This window comes from Pogona vitticeps, chromosome 1 (genome assembly GCF_051106095.1).
Source record: "Pogona vitticeps strain Pit_001003342236 chromosome 1, PviZW2.1, whole genome shotgun sequence".
Lineage (NCBI taxonomy): Eukaryota > Metazoa > Chordata > Lepidosauria > Squamata > Agamidae > Pogona > Pogona vitticeps.
Genome location: NC_135783.1, coordinates 263,792,713 through 263,812,545, shown reverse-complemented (window position 1 = coordinate 263,812,545; position 19,833 = coordinate 263,792,713). Strand labels below are relative to the sequence as shown.

General features: G+C 40.1%; 1 protein-coding gene across 6 annotated transcripts in view; it reads left to right on the top strand.

Annotated features, from left to right (window-relative positions):
- The first annotated feature begins 9,412 nt into the window (after positions 1–9,412).
- Positions 9,413–19,833, top strand: part of STK33 (serine/threonine kinase 33) — a 93,536-nt gene continuing 83,115 nt past the window's right edge. For 2 of the 6 annotated variants that reach the window (XM_020789896.3, XM_072985730.2), the window contains exon 1: positions 9,413–9,547. The gene's annotated coding sequence lies outside the window, so the exon portion shown is untranslated. The remainder of the gene's footprint in view (positions 9,548–19,833) is intronic. The other 4 variants (XM_072985734.2, XM_072985732.2, XM_020789895.3 and 1 more) reach the window with 2 other exon arrangements.

Genomic DNA, 19,833 nt, shown 5'->3' with positions numbered 1-19,833 from the left:
GCATGCAGGACCAATTGGAAATGCACAGAAACCAAATGGAGCAGATGAGAAATGCACACAGAAAAAAGGGGGCAGGTTGGAGATGAAAAGAAAGGAAAGGAAAAAGCAAGGGAAGCATGTAGGACCCATCGGAAATGGGAACCCCCCAAAAGCAACCAAATTCCTCAAGACCCATCGGAAATGCGGGGAAAAAACCAAAACACAAGGAAACCCCCCAAGACCCATCAGAAATGGGGGAAAACACAAAAAACCTAAACCCAAGACCCATCACAGCACAGAAACATAAACCCCCCAGCTCAAAACCATGCTGCAAAAACACCCAGAACAGTTTTTAAAAAGCAAAAAACAGCACCTTACCTTACCAGGCAGCCTGAAGCCTCCGTGCAAACACATACACACGGTCTCAGAAGCAGAAGGAGGCAGTCCCAAGCCTCCGACGACGACGCACACTCTCTAACTGCTGGGGTGAAAGAGCTACAAAGAAGCAGCCTCATCACCACCTACAGTTAGCAATTTGAATTCCCCGCCTTTTTTCCCTACCTTTTTCTGTTCGTGAGTGGAAGCTCCAGTTGCAAGTGGAAGCAAAATTTTGCAGCCGGAGCTGGTCGTAACTCAAAATTGTCGTAAGTAGGGACGTTCGTAAATCAGTGATGGCAGTGATTATACCACACTTCTGGTGGATCAGCACAGGGAAGCTTGCTCAAGGCCTTCATAGACCAACATTTCTCCCAAGAGAGACAGTGGAGAATCAAATTCTCAACCTCTGGCTCCACATTCTGGTACCTAACTCACTGAGAATTTATCAACACCTGTGAAATAATGTTAGGCTATATCTCAGAAAAGCAAAATTCCAAGCCAGAAAACAATGAACAACTGATAATATCAAAATAATATGAGCATCATTAATATGGATGTTACAGAAGTCATTGTCCAGTGTACCAGAATAATCTAAGTTAGAACAATTAAAACTCTCATATATAGTTCAGTGGTGGAGATGGTTACAAAGTTAAAAACGAACCAACATATTAATCAAAAATAGCTAATTTGTTGATTCAGGCAGGTGTGTCAAAACTGGAAAATGCAAACTTTCCTGAACCAATGAATTTTTGGGTGATTTCTGAGCCCGCCTGTCAGTTGCCTGGGGGCCATCTGCATGTGTCTCCACTGTGGCGATTGGCCCTTTCACTCCTGCCACTCAAGCTCCAGAGCTTATTTGCATGAATCTATGAGAGCCCTGGAGGGGCAGAGTCAATGAACATATATGAGGCTTGGCTGAAGGGAGATAGATAGAAGCACTATAGATAGATAGATAGATAGATAGATAGATAGATAGATAGATAGATAGAGAGAGAGAGAGAGAGAGAGAGAGAGAGAGAGAGAGAGAGAGAGAGAGAGAGGCTGGTTAGTCAGAGAGATGGGAAACAGATACTTAGGGTTAATCAGAGAGAGAGCTGGTTAGGAAAATAGGTAGAGAAGTTGGTAATGATACTGCAAGAAAAAAGAAGTATGTACTGAGTAAACTGTTGATGAATTGCTTATGTACAATGTGTATCTGAGAATCTTCTGATATTATTTAATCTGCTTCACTTCAATAAATAAGTTCTGTTTCTGTTCACAAGACAAGTGTTCTGACATACGTCATTTAAACTGTGGATTGAAGTAATCCATTGGTGGCAGCAAAAAGAAAACGCAACGTGAGCCTTTGGGGGTGGGGAGAAGGGACTACAAGGGCAAATGCCACATCCACCTCCTAGATCAGAATCAGGGACATGCACAAAGCACTCCCCTCTAGCATGCTGACAGGCTGGGTAATTACCGTAAAAAAATTAATTAAAAAAATTAATTTGAGCATGTCCCTGAGAGGCAGGGACATGCTCAAAGTCCCCTCCAGCCAGTTAACTAATAATAATAATTAGTATTATTATTAAATGTATAGTTAGTTGGCCTGACAGCCGGCCAGGGCCCTCTGCCCATGTTCCTGCTACCCAGCTGAGAGGCCAGGACATTCGCAAAGGAAATATGTAACATGTCAGATTGAAGCGACCAAACTATATACCACCTCTATTTATTGTGCTAAATTATTGTATTTTACATTGTCTATAGTGTAACACGTAAGCCAGACCCAATAACATTTAATATTTTTGCATTATTTTAAATCATTTATTCCTCCACCTGAATATAAACACTCTGAGGCAAAAATGAGAAACAAAAACTGCATGTTATTTTTAAAACTCTCAGCATGGAATGAATATTTATGGTTAGTCTATTAAAGTCACAGTGCCTCTATTTTAAAAGGTTTCTGCTCTTACGCATTAGGATGTCCTCCACATAGGACCACCACAACAGAACTGTCTATGAGAACTAGAAAGCCAGTTCCTTCTAGAAAAAATATGTATTTTTATTAATGCGTTCAAAAGAACTTCCAGCCCCTTCTAAGCCTTTTACTCATCTTGAGAAAATTACAGAGGTTAGCCCTTCTAAAAAAAATTCACTTTATGATCCAAGCTCTCACTGGAATATTTGCAAACCTAGCTGCATCCATCCTTCTTGCTTTCCAAGTGCAGTCTAAGCGAGACATGGGATATTCGCATTTGTCTCCCAGGGGAGACAAATACGAATATCGGCACCACAGGTGCCTGGGTCTTCCCCAAGAACCTTTGGACCCTCCTCCCAGAGCCTTTTAAATCTTATCTGAGCTATGTTTTATTTATCCACTACATTGAGTCAGATTTTGTTGCATAAAAGTGGAATCATTATTGAAATAAATGCAATTACTGCTGTAGAAATTTACCACAGTAACTGTATGTATTAGGTATATTTTGTTTGAAATAATGAACATTTTGTCCAAATTTGCAGGGGAAGTGTTATTAGATGTCTTTCCTCGGGGGAAGTGTTTTTAGATGTCTAAAAATGTAAGCATGCAGTTTTAGCTGCATTATGAAAGTCCTGCATCTCGAAGGCATCTGTTTTCTTCTGCCAGGAGTGAATAGAAGCAAGTGTTGCTATGAGATGATGTACCAAGTGGTTTTATTGCTTCTCAAATGGGGACTCATAATTATGAAAACAAATGCTAGTGGTTCAGATAACGTTCATCACCGCACAAGGCTGTATAAACTCAGAGCAATGTATAAATTACATTATGAAACAAACCAACAGAATAGGAGGCAGCTACAGCAATTTAAAATTTATCAGGGAGTACAATACTATATTTACTTAAGCATATAACTAACCCTGGAAGAGCCACAGCATCATACTGGGACTGGAATTCTATATATGCCACATATCCTCAAAAGTGCGAATTCTGAAGGCTAGAGCAGATAACCTCTAACACCACCAAAATCACTCTTTACAGTCATGCATTATGGAATATGATATACAGAGGTGAGTGGATATTTCTTACAATTCTAGATTGATACTTCTTTGAAGGACTGCAAGTGATAAAGCGGACAGAACACAAAAAGCTTATGCCAAGTAAAACTTGTTAGTTTTTCAGGTGTCATAAGACTATTTTTCTTTCCTGCCACAAATAGCTAACCACTGGAAATTTTAGCAAATACACAGTTGTCATAGCTCTTCTTTAAATATATTTATATCCGAAAGGGAAAAGATCACATATTTGAATTCTTGAAGTGACTGCTCCTGCATTAAAAATTGGGAAGAGGGGGGGAAGTTAGAACATTTTTGAAATATTCCAGAAGCACTATATATCATTTAAACAAACAATGAAGAAGGAGAAACACCTGATGTAACTATGTAATTCAGTGTTTTCTACTATATTGGAAAAAAATTGGATAGTGTTATAAATTTTATTCACTATCAAAGAAATCCCAAACATGTGTACTCAGAAAAAGGGTCCAAACAATTCAATGGAACACTATTCTCAAGTTTATGCATGATTGCATCCCAGGTAATTAAAGGTATCAAGGTATTTACAGCTGTTGCTCTAATTAGCAGTAGTGAACACAATATTCTTAGTGTAGTCAAATACCTGTCATTTTATTGCAAACATACCATTAATCTAAGGTAAATAGAGATTGTTTACCCTGTAAGAGTGGCTCACAATAGTTTAGACCTTGGGAAAGGTCATCATAGAACAACCAATTGTTCAGCACTTAACAGCAATGCTGTTCTGTGTTAGTAAATAAAGTTTGCATTGTGCAAACAAAAATACCTCCCTGGTTGCCCTGGACAAGTGGATATTTTTCTCCAGGGTTAAGTTATAATGATTCAGCATTCTTGGCATTAGTATGTCACAGAAATACATTTCTAATCTGTTAGTCCAAATAAAAGACCAGAATGAAAAGGAGCAGCATATGGCACAGATTAAATGTTTAAATGCAGCACAATGCATGAACACATCCATGTATATACACATTCCTATGTTCGTTTTTAAACCTTTTTTCTGGGACATTTCTTGCACCTGGGAAGAATGTCAGATGATGTACTTTAATGTTTCAATTTGTGTACATGAAAAGTAGAAAACCAAGATGAAGGGTATCTCCCTGATATAGTCAAATATATCATTAGTGCAACAAAAAATGTGTCATAAGAGATAATTGAAATATGTGGTCCCTCACTTGTATTATGACCTTGTACAGTGCAGAAAGGATTAGTATGTGCCATTTTTGCAAATTTCAGCCTAGTCCAAGAGTCTTCAACAATAGTATAATTCTGTTTGATATTAGGATTAGACAACAACAAAGAAAGCACAGCAAATGCAGGTATTCCAATCATATTTAAACCGGTTTCACTGCTATTTTGTCTGTGGGACTCTATCCTGTCCTGTTGCTGTTGGATCAGAGGTTGCTTCCCAAAACATTTTGCTTGTGCAAAGATGTAGCCAGGCAGTTTCAACAACAATGACCAATCTTCTGTTGCTTAGCACAGTACATTGCACTAATGTAGGCCCATTAAAACAATAGCGATTTAGTGAGTCAACTCCTCATTATGTTCCATTGATTCAAATGGACCTACTTTACAATGCTAAAGTCATAACTAGAGTAGGCTGAATTTGAATCAACAGAATTTATGGAGAAGCTGATTCCCTGAATTCCCATTGAACAATGGGCCTGCTTCCTTAACCAACAGGATTTGGGCCAATGTGTTGGAAAACACCAGAAGTAGTTCTACCATGACATAAGATGAGGAGGCTGCCTCAGCTGGAACTGGCAGATTGGAGCTAGCAGATTGAAAGACAGAGCTAACCTCCCTGTGGGCTTCCGTGGGTGCAGTTAAAATCAGTTGGAGCTACCAGAATCCAGGTAGGAGTCTACTATAGGCAGCAGAAGATGTATTGCGCTATTATAAGAAAATAATGCACAGGGCAAGCCTGCTTAAATTCTACAGACGTCAGCAAGCAGAGCTTTATGTCCTTTGCAAGCAGGGCTGACCCCAGATATTTTGCTGCCTGAGGCAAATAACAAGATGGCAGTCTCTCCTCCACTCCATGGACATAATCTTACTGGGCATGTAGATGATTCTTACTTCAATACTTCAAAAGGACCGCAGAAAGTGGTGGGACCGAGAGAAAGGCCTCTCCTTAACACCATCTTAACACCAGCCGGCTCATAATGGGAGATAATGGTCTTTTAGATAGCTTGGAACTAAACCATTTGGGGCTTTATAGGTTAAAAAATAGAACTTTGAATTGTGCCCAGAAACTGACTGGGAGCCAGTGAAGCTTCTGTAACAGAGCTTAGGTGACTAGCCCCAGTCAGCAATCTCGTTGTCATCGTTTAGTCATTTAGTCGTGTCCAACCCTTCGTAACCCCATGGACCAGAGCACGCCAGGCCCTCCTATCTTCCACTGCCTCCCGGAGTTGGGTCAAATTCATGTTGGTTGCTTTGATGACACTGTCCAACCATCTCGTCCTCTGTCATCCCCTTCTCCTCTTGCCTTCACACTTTCCCAACATCAAGGTCTTTTCCAAGGAGTCTTCTCTTCTCATGAGATGGCCAAAGTACTGGAGCTTCAGCTTCAGGATCTGTCCTTCCAGTGAGCACTCTGGTTTGATTTCCTTTAGAATTGATAGGTTTGTTCTCCTTGCAGTCCAGGGGACTCTCAAGAGCCTCCTCCAGCACCACAATTCAAAGGCATCAATTCTTTGGCGGTCAGCTTTCTTTATGGTCCAGCTCTCACTTCCATACATTACAACAGGAAAAACCATAGCTTTGACTATTCGGACTTTTGTTGGCAAGGTGATGTCTCTGCTTTTTAAGATGCTGTCAAGGTTTGTTATCGCTTTCCTCCCAAGAAGCAGGCATCTTTTAATTTCGTGGCTGCTGTCTGCATCTGCAGTGATCATGGAGCCCAAGAAAGTAAAATCTGTCACTGCCTCCATATCTTCCCCTTCTATTTGCCAGGAGGTGATGGGACCAGTGGCCACGATCTTGGGTTTTTTGATGTTGAGTTTCAGGCCGTTTTTTTGCACTCTCCTCTTTCACCCTCATTACAAGGTTTTTTAGTTCCTCCTCACTTTCTGCCATCAGAGTGGTATCATCTGCATATCTGAGGTTGTTGATATTTCTTCCAGCAATCTTTATTCCGGCTTGGCATCCCTCCAGTCCAGCCTTCCGCATGATGTATTCTGCATATAAGTTAAATAAGCAGGGTGGCAATATACAGCCTTGTCGTACTCCCTTCCCAATTTTGAACCAATCAGTTGGTTCCATATCCAGTTCTAACTGTTGCTTCCTGTCCCACATATAGGTTTCTCAGGAGATGGATAAGGTGGTCAGGCACACCCATTTCTTTAAGAACTTGCCATAGTTTGCTGTGGTCAACACAGTCAAAGGGTTTTGCACAGTCAATGAAGCAGAAGTAGATATTTTTCTGGAACTCTCTGGCTTTCTCCATAATCCAGCGCATGTGAGCAATTTCGTCTCTAGTTCCTCTGCCCCTTCGGAATCCAGCTTGTACTTCTGGGAGTTCTCGGTCCACATACTGCTGAAGCCTACCTTGGAGGATTTTCAGCATAACCTTGCTAGCGTGTGAAATGAGTGCAATTGTACGGTAGTTAAAGCATTCTTTGGCACTGCCCTTCATTGGTATTGGGATATAGACTGATCTTTTCCAGTTCTCCAGCCACTGTTGAGTTTTCCAAACTTACTGGCATATTGAATGTAGCACCTTAACACCATCATCTTTTAAGATTTTAAATAGTTCAACTGGAATGCCATCACCTCCACTGGCCTTATAGTTAGCCAGGCTTTCTAAGGCCCACTTGACTTCACTCTCCAGGATGTCTAGCTCTAGGTCAGCAACTACATTGTCTGGGTTGTCCGGGATATCCAAATCTTTCTGATATAATTCCTCTGTGTATTCTTGCCACCTCTTCTTGATGTCTTCTGCTTCTGTTAGGTCCCTCCCATTTTTGTCCTTTATCATGTTCATCTTTGCACAAAATGTTCCTCTAATATCTCCAATTTTCCTGAACAGATCTCTGGTTTTTCCTCTTCTGTTATTTTCCTCTATTTCTTTGCATTGTTCATTTAAGAAGGCCCTCTTGTCTCTCCTTGCTATTCTTTGGAAGTCTGCATTCAATTTTCTGTAACTTTCCCTATCTCCCTTGCATTTTGCTTCCCTTCTCCTCTCTGCTATTTCTAAGGCCTCATTGGACAGCCACTTTGCTTTCTTGCATTTCCTTTTCTTTGGGATGGGTTTTGTTGCTGCCTCCGGGACAATGTTACGAGCCTCTATCCAAAGTTCTTCAGGCACTCTGTGCACCAAATCTAGTTCCTTAAATCTGTTCTTTACTTCCACTGTGTATTCATAAGGGATTTGGTTTAGATTATACCTGAGTAGCCCAGTGGTTTTTCCTACTCTCTTCAGTTTAAGCTTGAATTTTGCTATGAGAAGCTGATGATCAGAGCCACAATCAGCTCCAGGTCTTGTTTTTGCTGACTGTATAGAGCTTCTCCATCTTTGGCTGCAGAGAATCAATCTGATTTCGATATTGCCCATCTGGTGATTTGCATGTATAGAGTCGCCTCTTGTGTTTTTGGAAAAGAGTGTTTGTGATGACCAGCTTGTTCTCTTGACAAAACTCTATTAGCCTTTGCCCTGCTTCATTTTGAACTCCAAGGCCAAACTTCCCTGTTGTTCCTTTTATCTCCTGACTCCCTACTTTAGCATTCCAGTCCCCTAGAATGAGAACATCTTTCTTTGGTGTCAGTTCTAGAAGGTGTTGTAAATCTTCATAAAATTGTTCAATTTCAGTCTCCTCAGCAATGCTGGTTGGTGCATAAACTTGGATTATTGCGATGTTGAAAGGTCTGTCTTGGATTCGTATTGACATCATTCTGTCTTTTTTTGGGATTATATCCCATTACAGCTTTTCCCACTCTTCTGTTGACTGTGAGGTCTACTCCATTCCTTCTATGGGATTCTTGCCCACAATAGTAGATATGATAACCTTGTGAGTTGAATTCGCCCATTCCTGTCCATTTTAGTTCACTGATGCCCAGGATGTCAATGTTTATTCTTGCCATCTCCTGTTTGACCACATCCAGCTTACCAAGGTTCATAGGTCTCACGTTCCAGGTTCCTATGCAGTATTTTTCTTTGCAGCATTGGACTTTCGTTTCACTTCCAGGCATGTCCACAGCTGAGCGTCCTTTTGGCTTTGGCCCAACCACTTCATTAGCTCTGGAGCTACTTGTACTTGTCCTCCGCTCTTCCTCAGTAGCACGTTGGACGCCTTTCGACCTGAGGGGCCCATCTTCCAGTGTCATATCTTTTAGCCTTTTGTTTCTGCTCATGGGCGTTCTTGGCAAAGATAATGGAGTGGCATTGCCAGCAATCTAGCTGCTGCTTATTAACTGGACCAAGCCTGCTTGCCAGTCTTGGAGACTGCTGGGAAACAGAAAATACCAGAAGGAAAAACTTTTTACTTACACCTGACCTCATGGGAATTTTTGGTGAGTCTACTCTAGCGATGGACACAATACTTTCAGTCTTCTGAGTACAATTCAAATATAGTAGGAACCTGGTACAGTATTATCAAAGCAATTCAGGGGCCCTTCCACCCAAAGGATTTAGAATGATGCCATTATCAGACTAACAAGTTTGGAAAGGGAGACAGTTTATTTATTTATTTATTTATTCTTTCATTCATTTATTTATTTTTAAGCCACCTTCCGCCCAGTGAGGAGATCCAAAGAGGTGTGTGTGGGGGAATTATCATTGATGGGAATGGATTCAAAATTGAGAAAAAGAGTAATAACTCCTGACAACTCTAATACACAAAACGCAGGTCAGCTGAGGTAAACGTCAACTATTTCAGTGCCCAAGAAAATGGTTGGTTTGGGGGAAGAGAAAGAGTCCCTCCTCCTCCTCCTCCTCCTCCTCTAGCGCTGACCAGCCCCACCCCAGAGGAGGGGTGGGGGCAACCAGAACGTCTCCGCGCTTTGCGTTATTTTGTCCCCGCGCGGCCCCTGTACCAGCGGCGGTGTCCAGGCTGGTGGAAAAGTTTCTGCAAGTACTGTACGAAGGTGTGGAAGCGCGCCAGAGGAAGCCTCCCCCACAACGCGAGGGAAGAGGAAAAGGGTGAGTTTTCGGTGGGGGTGGAGGGGTGTGTGTGGGCTCGTGAGGTGGGGCAAGAGCGGGCAAACTCAGCGGCTTTGGAGCTCGGGAGCCGCCGCTGCCGGGACGAAGGAGGCAGGCTGCAAGTTGTCCGGTCGCCATGGCGACGGTGAGGATGCCGGCTGCTGGAGGCGCCCAGAGAGGGTGGCTTGGCTCCCGCCAGGGGAGAGGCTAAAATGCAACGTCCCCGCCACTTGTTGCTCCTTCTGAGCCGCGTAGGGGATGACCTGACCTGTCAGGTAATCGATCATCCTCCATCTGGTGATCGATCATCCTCCATTGTGGCTGCTTCCCCATTTCCCTTAATGGACCAGCCGCCAATGACTCTGTGCTGTCCCAGTATCTGTGGCTTAGGCCATTTATTTGGATATTTTGTAAAATTAGCGATGTCCAGAGGAATACCGGTTTAGTGGGTTGGTGTGAAGAGAAACGCTACTATATCATAACATTTTATGGACTAGAGCCCACTTCCTTAGATGCAAGTTCTGTTATCCTAAGGAGTGATATCAGATGGGAAGTAATTGCAAAAAGTACAGATTCTAACTGGCCTGTTGACACTGAACAATGAAATTTTAAGCAGTTCTAGTCAGAAGTATGCCCCACTAAAGTCAGCAAGACCTCATCAAGTTTGCAAATTATATATGTTGAATACACATAGTGAAACTCACCATTCCCAAAGAAGTGATTGCAGCAACACAACATAGAGCCTTGTGACACCCTAAAGTTTTATTTTGTGTATGCTTTAGTGGACTGCAACCCACTTCATCAAATTAATTTGAGATGTCAAATAACTGTTCTTTTTGCCGCAAAAGATGAATGTGGCTGTCCCAATGAAAATGATGGCAGCACAGAAATACTGTCATGGGTAAGTTAATTGACAGAGACAAATTGATAAAAACTATTATCAGGATGTAGGCCCCATATGATAGAACTTGAATCCTTGGAAAACTGTAATTTCGGCATTTATTAATTAGATTTATATACTGCCCTCTGGTGGGGACACTATTCTGGGTGGTTTACAAATTAAAAACTCAGACCCCATATATAACCCAAACATGATACATAAATACGGTGGTTCAGTGATTTAGATCTAAAGTTACGGGGGGGGGGGAGCACAAGAGAAGAGAAAAAATTAATATTAACAGATCTGTGAGTTAAGTTATTGAAGGCAGCTTTGTATAGTTTTGTCTTGATTAATTTATTGAATGTCAGGAGGGAAGCAGCCTGGATTGAGAAGTGAGGGTGAAGTGGGTAGATGTTTTTTTGAGAGAGACGTTCGGACAAGTATCAAAGTCCCAAACTGTTAAAGGCCTTATAGGTTATAACCAGCATGGAAATGGAATTAACCATTTCATTCAAGAAGTACATTTTGAAGTACTTCGGGTGAGAATGACTTGTTCTGGATGACTTCAGTAGCAAAATGTCCTCAAAGTCTGAGATATTCTTGCACGAGTTTCTGAATATTGACATTTTTCTTATCAGATACATGCCTAATAATTTCTCCCTTGTAGTGTATTAGTGTACCATTGTCTAATAGGGCAGCTGTAGGATCACTATAAGGTAAAGGTAAAGGTTCCCCTTGACATTTAGTCCAGTCGTGTCCAACTCTAGGGCACGGTGCTCATCCCTATTTCCAAGCTGTAGAGCCAGTGTTTTGTCCATAGGCAGTTTCTGTGGTCATGTGGCCAGCACAACTAGACATGGAGCACCATTACCTTCCCACCGAGGTGGTACTTATTTATCTGCTTGCATTTGCATGCTTTTGAACTGCTAGGTTGGCAGGAGCTGGGACAAGCAACGGGAGCTCACTCCGTCACGTGTATTTGATCTTACGGCTGCTGGTCTTCTGACTTTGCAAGACAGAGGCTTCTGCGGTTTAACCCATAGCACCACCACATCCCTAGGATCACTATATGCCCTCTGTTATTTAATTCTTGTTTAAAAGTGGCATGTTGACACTGAAGACATGTTTGCTCCCTAATTTTAGATGTGTGCAATGTTGCCAACTGATTTCCTGATATAAGTACTATGCACATCACCAATTGAATATGTGACAGAAATACAGTTGGAGAATCTGTTGGAGTTGTAGGGAAAGTTTCAGTGTTCGATTTTTCTTTCTTCCACAGAAGTGTGAAAGACAGCTATGTGAAAGTCCTACTAGAAAAAATGTTGACAGTCCTAAGTATGTGGCATGTGGTTATTTCTGTCCAAATCCCAGTGCTGCATGAACAGAAGTGTAATCTCTCTTATGTCTTTCACGGATTCCTCTGACTGAGGCTAGTGGTTCAAGGACTTAGCTCTGTTTCAGTTGTTGTCTTCATCGGGGCAAGTTACTATAGTCTAGACCAGTTGTTCTTAACCTTTTTGAAAGAATTGTCCCCTTGAGCCATTGAGGAAGGTATCATCACCCCCTCTCCCCCAGGTTTGGCGGTGCAGTGGCGGCAGCGGCACCGGATCTGCTGCCAGCACCAGCTGCTCTGGAATCCGCCTGCCAGATCTGCTACCAGCACTGTGGCTGCAGCTGCCTTCTCAGGTTTGGCTCACTCCATCGCCTCCATACTGCCCCCCTTCTGTTCCTTTGCCCCTGCATTGTCCCTTTTCGTTCCATTGCCCCCCTGAAAAACAAAATTGCCCCTGGGGGGGGTGATATCGCCCAGATTAAGAACCACTGGTCTAGACTTTCAGTTGAATGACCCCTGCCAGGTTTCATCAAATGGTTTTGTCACTATGATATCCAGTCTCTAAAGTTATGAGTTTGAGCTATAACAGTATGTCATCCTTGGTATCTTGAGTTTTTCCTGTGTGGCCTTGTTCCTGTTGTATTTGGCGATGGTTGCCAGTGTCCCATTGCCAAATGAGCATCTTGTGTTTCAGAGCTGAGGGGTGAGGATTGAGATTCTTGTGTTGCAGAATTAAATGATTAGACTTTCAGTCTGCCAAGAGTCAGGAATTTTTTTATGTCCTTGTTCTCCTTTCTAGGGAATAGATGAATCTTAGAACAAAATGAACATTTTAGAATGAAATTCATATTTTATATTTGCATTACAAATCTGTTTGGAATCAGATCTGTATCTAGTCTTAGATTCAGAAGCTTCTCTTCCTCATGTCCAGTCTAAATATTTTGATTGCTATAATATTGTTGTACAGTATTTTGTTTTCCAACTACAGTACATTATAATTTTATGTCAATGCTCCCTCTGGTGGCTGCAACTATATAAACTTTCTTTGCATACAACTGCAGACAAATTATTAAGAATACAAGAAAATAAGTATGATTTATTATTTACTTTATCATGAATACTGCACACTGTGGTGTTTAGTTTCTCAGTTTCACTAGAACTGCTGAATTAAGAATGGGATAGGTAGGAATTTTGTCAGCATTAAAAGAAGCTAACTACTGATTACATGTTTGTTTCAATAGTATTGCTGGTTTACCTATTTTCAATTAAAATATAGAACTAATTATGGCTTCAATTTGGTAAAATTGTCCTATGGATAGAAGGACTTCTTCAAGCAGCAGGACACTTTTAATCCAACAAAACTGACGGGAAGGAGGTGATCTTCCCTGATTCTTTTTCTTTTTGTAGTTCCCGGTGTTCACAGAAAATCTGCTCTAAGGGATTGGGCCCCCTTTTGAAACAATGGTGATGTGCACTGTGAGCAACTAACAAAGAGGAACCAGAGAAGATCACACCCTTCATTTCCACCCACAGAAGTGTTGTGAGAGAAATTCTACTTGAAGATGGCGCTGGTGGATAAAAACACTTTTATATAGCCTCTTGATATCAGTGTTATTACAATATTTAATACAGCTTTGTTATCCTCAATAATGCGTATTTAATATTTTCTCTAGAGATGATGATATTATTTAGTAGTGCAACCCTTTGTATTTTTGGACTGCATCTCCCACAATTCTCCAGGAATTACCCACATAGAATATCATAAAGGTAGTCTAGGAACACATATCTGCAGGCTCCTTTTCTGGTTACTTCTCTGCTTTCTCTGTCCTGTTTCTGCTTTCAAAATAAGAAGCTGTCACAGTGCTACCTGGGAGTCATAGGTTTTCCAGGGAGTTGTAGTTTTTAGGGAGGTGCCCTCTATAGAGCCTAATGGGCAATGAGACCAGAATTCTCAGGAATACATTTGTGAACCAGCAGTGTGTCCACTGCAGCTCCTCTTTGGAGAGAAGTGTTACACGTGTTACATCTGGACCTGGGGTTATTTATGACAGTTGCAAATTAGCTAAAAATTTAAAGTCAGCGACAAACTTTGATTTAAAGCAGGTTCACAATTCTGGTTTTTTTGGGCACGCTTAACCGTAACCCTAGGGCTGAAAAAAAACAACAACCCTAAAATTAGTGCTATAGCAACCAGCCAAGGAGTTCAGTACTGTATACATAAATATGACAGAGTTTAAAAACTATTTATTGTTGGATTGTTTAGATCATCAGAATGATTAACTGCAAAAGGGATAACTCTATCGATCTGTTAAAAACAAAAAACAATGTGCCATAAAAGGGTACAACTTTCAGAATATGAACTTCTGTAAACTATAGTCCACTTCATCCTGATAGTTTTATGTTATGAACTGATTCTGTATCATAGTGTATTTTTTATTATTTGATTAATTTATTGACTCACCTTAATTAGAACAATGTAAACACTATATGCCAGGGTCAAAACATATTCAGTTCATAGGAATCAAAGTCAGCATAGCCAATGGTAAATGATGTTAAGTGCTGGTCCAAAATACAGAGGACCAGAGGTTCCCCACCTTTGCTGTGTGTGGTTGAGTAGTTACTTAGGTCCCCATAACTTTCTGAGGAAGCAGACTGGAACGGGGCACTAATATTGATGTCCTATAACAATCAAACTGATGTAACAACTGGTGGTGTACAACAGTGCTATTAGGCAGCATGGATTGATACTAATGCATTGGTAATAGTTATCATGATCTGATTTGTTGCATCCACAGTATGCAGAGCCTCTTATCAATTAGTGTAGGTAAGGAGAATATTAGTAGACTAGGTGAAGACTCAGTCTTTTAAAATGTATTTTATTCAATACGCTGCCAAATATTTCAGTGTAAACCTAAATAACTGAGATTCCAAGTAGGCTCCTGCTATTTGAGAACTATAGTGTACTTACCAGGTGTGGAACTTTGGGGATGGCATGGGATATGGTAGACATTTGGGCTTCAAAATAATTTACTAAAATACTGTAGAGACAGGTCAGTGAGCTAAATGCTTAACTGGTGCAATTCGAATGGTATATTTCTTCCACCTGAGATAATTTGCTCAGAGAGCTGCAGTATTCTATTTAAATTCATTGGAAAGGACACACAAAAGAGTAAAATGCAGCTTTCATTGTAGTTGATTCTACACATCTGCCTTGCAATGTGTATCCTTCAGCTTCTACGAAATAAAGCTGGAGAGAAAAACATAGCTGTAATATCTGTATCATGCACTAAGAGTAGTTATAAAATAGAAATGCTTATTTCAGACAATTAAAAAATGAAATTATATTGTGACTCTTAAGGTACAAGAATATTTTTCACTATTAATGATATATGTGGAGGAAATAAAGGTTATATGAATGTTACTGTGCCAACCAAGTGTGGTACTAAGCTGCCACCTTGTGGAAATAATAAATAACAACAGGGTTAGCTGAATAAATAATACTGTACTATATCGAACACTGATTTATATGGCTGATTTTATTTTGTAAAATACAGAAAGGTAGTTTGAATATGAGTGTTTTAAAGGTATTTAAAAATGTTTTAAACCTTATGTTATAGCAGCAGTTTTTGTTCTTAGAACTGAAACACCATTTGCTAAGCAAATGCAATCAACAATGTTTTCTGCTTCAGCAGTAGATCTTTATGATACCCACACTTCTCATTTTTCAAAAAAGGCTTTCGAGTTAAAGTGACTCCTCTTCCTTATCAAGTCAGTACTTTTCAACATTTCCCCCTTTTAAAGTAGTGTTCTGTATGCCAGATCACTTGCAGTCTTTGAGTTAAGTTTCAGGGAAGGTATTGTCTTATCGTATGACAGACTTGCACATGTTAAACAATTTTGTTGAAGTTTAGGTGATAAAGAAAGATCACCACCCAGCCTTTTTACTGTTTTATTTGAGATAACGCTACAGAGATAATACCTTTGATTTATTTCCTTTAGAAGAGAATAACATAGTGGGATATAAATAATTCCCACACAGGGTATCTAGATTATTTACATATTCTTGTAAAGAAAGCACCACCTCATTATCTCAAACAGGTGTACAAAACAGAAAAATAGCCACTTTTTGGTGGTTCCCCTCCCTCCCTTCAGATTTGTTCTGGTTGTAGATCTGGATATCTTCCATTTACTTTGAATTTGGTAGCTTTCCTGCATCTCAGTTTTATGAATATTTAAGCAAGTCTTTGAATCCACTGCCAGCTTTGCCCATGTAATCCAGCCAATGAAGTAGCCTCATGTCCAAAACCATGCACTGCAATAAATGGTGCAAAGTGCAAGGTGGCACTTTTCCAGATTCCACTTTATACACAAAACCTGGCTGATATCTGTAAAGATTCTCAGTTATTCAGGTGTGGTTATCTGGAAGCTGCATCATGGCAACTGGACTTCTTTCTTGTTAGGTTGAAACATTTCAACCTAACAAGAAAGAAGTCCAGTTGCCTGACTCAACTTCCAGAAAACCTGTCTGCAGCTTGACACTGGAGAATTACTCAGCTGAGTGGATGGTCTTTCTGGCTGTATGTACTAATACGTACTAATGATTCATTACATACTGTTGGCAGTGTACAGCCTTCATTTTTGTGGTGAGTCCAGCTAAAATGTTGAACCAACAGTTACTTGATGCAGAAGCTAAATCTGCCAAAGGACTTCTCTGGGCATTGCTTTGAATCCCAGTCACTTTAAGCATCCACGTGAGACCTCTCGTCGCAGGTTGACAATTGCTCACATGGGATTGACACCCACTCCAGCTATCTCAAGTGGCCTCTCCCTCTCCACTGCTGAACTTATTGTCTCGCAAAAGCCACTATTTCCTTCTTGCGTTTCTTTCAAGAGAAGATACATGCCACATATATACCTTTTTGCTTTGTCCAAGGCATGATTATCCAGCAGGAAAGATCTGAAGTGATGTGCTGTGAAGTTGCATCTGGGAAGTTAGGTCTCTCTGGATGAATTTGTTTTAGCAGATCACACAGGAGTTAGCAGAGAAAGTATAGGAAACTACCAATCTGTATTTGTTAGCAACGTACTAAGGTGCTGTGTGGTAGCTGACCAGATTTGCAGGAAACACAGCTACCGTTGGGCTGCTTTAACAAGTTGCAAACAAGAGCTGGCTGCCAATTTCCTCCTCACTTACTTCTCTCCCTTTGGCCTCTAACTTTTCTAACACACCAAAACTAGCACAAACCTTTTGAAAAAATTATAGATAGTGTTTGGTCGAGGGGAACTGATAGCCGCATTAGTGCCTTTTGCTTCTTCTGTCCCCACCTTAAATGAGGCAGCTGGGAGAGTCAGCTGTGGTCACAGACTGCATCAGTTAAAGTGATCACTCCATCTGAACTGATGCAAATGCACTCAGTCATGAAAAAAGAAGAAGCCTCAATGGTAGGGGTGGAGGACTCTGGGCTGATTCGCATTGACTTGTTTGTAATTAATGGAAAATAAAGTGATTAGACCATCCTAGAATGTTTTCTATGTTGTTAATGTAGTTGCAACTTCTTATTCATGATCATCATCACATGCTCTCAAATCAATTCTGACTTATGATGACTGTTGTCAGGATACTCTAGGTAGACAATACACAGAAGTAGTTTACTATTCCTTTCTTCTGGGGGTGTCCTGGGACTGTGCAGCTTGCCCAAGGCCACACAGGCTGGCTCTACTCATAGCAGACACAGTAGGCAGTTGAATTGCCAACCTCTGACTCTGCAGCCAGATACCTAACCACTGTCACCCTAATAGTGCTCTTTAAGCTACTATGAAACAGAATATGTATGATAGTGACTTTCCAGAGTTGTGAAAGTTACACATCACTGAGTTAAGTAATATAGTTTACTACCTCCAATCGCAGCCATCTCCAAACAATGAAAGCCCCACATACCGTCCTCCCAGGAAGATGACTACACTTACAAAGTATGGAACTACATCTTGGATTTGAGAGTTCTGTATGCCTCCACTATGCACAAGAATTATCACTTTCTATTCAATGTTCCAATACATCAGTCTTCATACTATGCAGTTTTTGATATTTTAAGGAAGTAAAACTATATCTTAATTGACTTTTACTTTCTTGTAATCTTCAAGGTTTCAAGTTTTCTCGGTGCAAATATTGAAATTCTATCTTAGGAGGGGAAAACCAGGAAAAAACAATGTTTTCTATCATCAGGATGGAAAAAATGTTTCTGTGCTGAAAGTAGGTCTGAATTTAGATACAAGTTGATCCACAACATTCACAGAAAAACATTTATTATTTCATGTTTGAATCTCAGAATTTGTATCCTTTGTTAAGTGGTGTCAAGTCCTTCTGCCTTATTGCAATCCTGATAAATTCAAAAGTAGTTCACCATTGGCACACCTCAGAGGTTTGAATAGCAGTTTGAACCAGTCTCCTAAGTCCTAATACACTATCCACTTCACTACAGTAGCAATAATGTAGTGGCCAGAATTCTGCGACTTAGTCTCACTACTTTAAGTCTGGAGGTGTACATCTCAGTGGTGAATTGCTGCTAGTTAAGAGGACAGTGCTTGTATTTCTTGTTGTAAACTAGTCATATGGCTTGGTATATGACAAGAAATCAAGTACAGTAAAGACTTTCTCATGGTGATAATTTGCCACTGAAATGTATGCTGTTGGACTTATACTGTCCCGAATAAGCAATAGAATTTTGGCTATTGCATCTAATCTTCCAGATATTTCATCTCCAGATGTTTGGTCTATGTAGAACGTATAACAGCACAGTTTAAAGCTATGAAATGTTTGCAATCAGTAATAGTAGTTCTGTTTAGTCTATGTGTTTCATTTTAAAACAGTAATTTGCTAGAGTTAGGAAGAAATTATTTTTGTGAATCTTGTAAAAGTAATATGTTCATTTTGATAGTGAGAAAAAATTTGTACATTAATATATTCCTGTGCACTGGAGTGTTTTATGACTATACCTGTGATTTAGAAGTAGCAGGTCCAAGATATGTAAAGGCGGGGATTTGCATCTTACTTTAGGTGCCAGATGAAATGAAAATCTATCTGGACAATAGCTGTGCTGTTAGCTTTACTTCAACAGATAAAGCAAACACCATAAAACAGCATTTTATTACTAAGGTGAGATGCAAAAGATGGTTTGAACAGTCTGTAGAGAGAAGAGTAGAAAAGAAGCATTTGTCCTTTCATTCGTATATGTAATTCTGTCTTTGAGTTAATATCCAGCACAATGAAAAGTGAACAAACATTAGCAAAAACTGATGGCGAACAACTCCACTAAATTGTAATTGTAATTTCTGACAGTCTCTTCTTACATAATTATTTCTTGATAAATAAACTCCATAACATGTAAGAAATCTGAACAGGGAAAGCAATTATATGAGAATGTATATTGCATTAAACAGATGTATAATATATATGTATGAAATATATCTCAGAGATCTACACACATTATAAATACACGTGTAGATGTATAATGCATATACTCATGCAAGCTGCTTTTAGACAAAACCTTTACTCCATGGAAAAGCAGTGATTAATATATCTTGTGTTAACTTGATACCTTGTTGTTAGTTGAAAAATTGTGGTTACCCTTCTAAAAGTCTCATGATGTGGTGATAATATTTTATGGCTAGCTATATGGAATATTTGAATATTGTATAGGAGTAAAAGCTCAGCAGATGCTAGTCTTTTTTATTTATTGGAACAATACTGTAGTTTTTGATTGGAATATTACCCCCCACTGAAATACCAGAAGTAAGTTAGATAAGAGGAAGTACAGAATGAGAATCAGGTTAATATAGTACATAGTGTTGGACTAGGACTAAATTGACCTTGGTTCAAATTCCCAATCAATTGTGTGGGATACCAGTGGTAAACTACTCCTTGAACGTTTCACATACCTTGAAAGCCTTATTGGGATCATCATAATTTGGAAGCAGTGTGATAGCATGTAGCAAGTACACAATAGGCACAAATGTAGTCCCTGCTTCACATTGAACTAAATATGATTCAAAAATCTTATGAATTGTTTGTTT